The sequence below is a fragment of the Triticum aestivum genome, chromosome 5A (genome assembly GCF_018294505.1).
Source record: "Triticum aestivum cultivar Chinese Spring chromosome 5A, IWGSC CS RefSeq v2.1, whole genome shotgun sequence".
NCBI lineage: Eukaryota > Viridiplantae > Streptophyta > Magnoliopsida > Poales > Poaceae > Triticum > Triticum aestivum.
This window is the reverse complement of record NC_057806.1, coordinates 566,153,774-566,155,786: the sequence shown is the minus strand read 5'-3', so window position 1 is coordinate 566,155,786 and position 2,013 is coordinate 566,153,774.

Sequence of the window (2,013 nt, the reverse complement as noted above, 5' to 3'; positions counted from 1 at the left end):
TCGAACCTTAAGTGTGTAGACCCTACGGGTTCGGGAGACATGTAGTCATGACCGAGATGTTCTCCGGTCAATAACCAACAACGGGATCTGGATACCCATGTTGGCTCCCACATGTTCCACGATGATCTCATCGGATGAACCACGATGTCAAGGACTCAATCAATCCCGTATACAATTCCCTTTGTCTAGCGGTATGGTACTTGCCCGAGATTCGATCGTCGGTATACCGATACCTTGTTCAATCTCGTTACCGGCAAGTCTCTTTACTCATTCCGTAACACATCATCCCGTGATCAACCCCTTGGTCACATTGTGCACATTATGATGATGTCCTACCGAGTGGGCCCAAAGATACCTCTCCGTTTACACGGAGTGACAAAATCCCAGTCTCGATTCGTGCCAACCCAACAGACACTTTCGGAGATACCTGTAATGTACCTTTATAGCCACCCAGTTACGTTGTGACGTTTGGCACACCCAAAGTATTCCTACGGTATCCGGGAGTTGCACAATCTCATGGTCTAAGGAAATGATACTTGACATTAGAAAAGCTTTAGCATACGAACTACATGATCTTGTGCTAGGCTTAGGATTGGGTCTTGTCCATCACATCATTCTCCTAATGATGTGATCCCGTTATCAACGACATCCAATGTCCATGGTCAGGAAACCGTAACCATCTATTGATCAACGAGCTAGTCAACTAGAGGCTTACTAGGGACATGGTGTTGTCTATGTATCCACACATGTATCTGAGTTTCCTATCATTACAATTCTAGCATGGATAATAAACGATTATCATGAACAAGGAAATATAATAATAATCAATTTATTATTGCCTCTAGGGCATATTTCCAACAGTCTCCCACTTGCACTAGAGTCAATAATCTAGTTCACATCGATATGTGATTAACACTCAAGGTCACATCCCCATGTGACTAACACCCAAAGAGTTTACTAGAGTCAATAATCTAGTTCACATTTACCATGTGATTAACACTCGATGAGTTCTGGGTTTAATCATGTTATGCTTGTGAGAGAGGTTATAGTCAGCGGGTCTGAACCTTTCAGATCCGTGTGTGCTTTACAAATCTCTATGTCATCTCCTAGATGCAGCTACCACGTTCTATTTGGAGCTATTCCAAATAACTGTTCTACTTGGAGCTATTCTAAATTGTTGCTCCATTATACGTATCCGGTATCTCTACTCAGAGCTATCCGGATAGGTGTTAAGCTTGCATCGACGTAACCCTTTACGACGAACTCTTTTACCACCTCCATAATTGAGAAAATTCCTTAGTCCACTAGTTACTAAGGATAACTTTGACCGCTGTCCTGTAATCCATTCTTGGATCACTCTTGTACCCCTTGACTGACTCATGGTAAAGCACACTTCAGGTGCGGTACACAGCATAGCATACTGTAGAGCCTATGTTTTAAGCATAGGGGACGACCTTCGTTCCTTTCTCTCTATTCTGCCATAGTCGAGCTTTAAGTCTTAACTTCATACCTTACAACTCAGGCAAGAACTCCTTCTTTGACTGATCCATCTTGAACACCTTCAAGATCACGTCAAGGCATGTGCTCATTTGAAAGTACTATTAAGCGTTTTGATCTATCCTTATAGATCTTGATGCTCAATGTTCAAGTAGCTTAATCCAGGTTTTCCATTGAAAACACTTTCCAAATAACCCTATATGCTTTCCAGAAATTCTACGTCATTTCTGATCATTAATATGTCAACAACATATACTCATCAGAAATTCTATAGTGCTCCCACTCACTTCTTTGGAAATACAAGTTTCTCATAAACTTTGTATACACCCAAAATCTTTGATCATCATCAAGCATACATTCCAACTCCGAGATGCTCACTCCAGTCCTCAGAAGGATTGCTGGAGCTTTGCATACTTATTAGCATATTTCAGGATAGACAAAACCTTCTGGTTGTATCACATACAACCTTTCCTCAAGAATCGTCGATGATAGAGGCGAGGGTCCCGATCTTTCGAT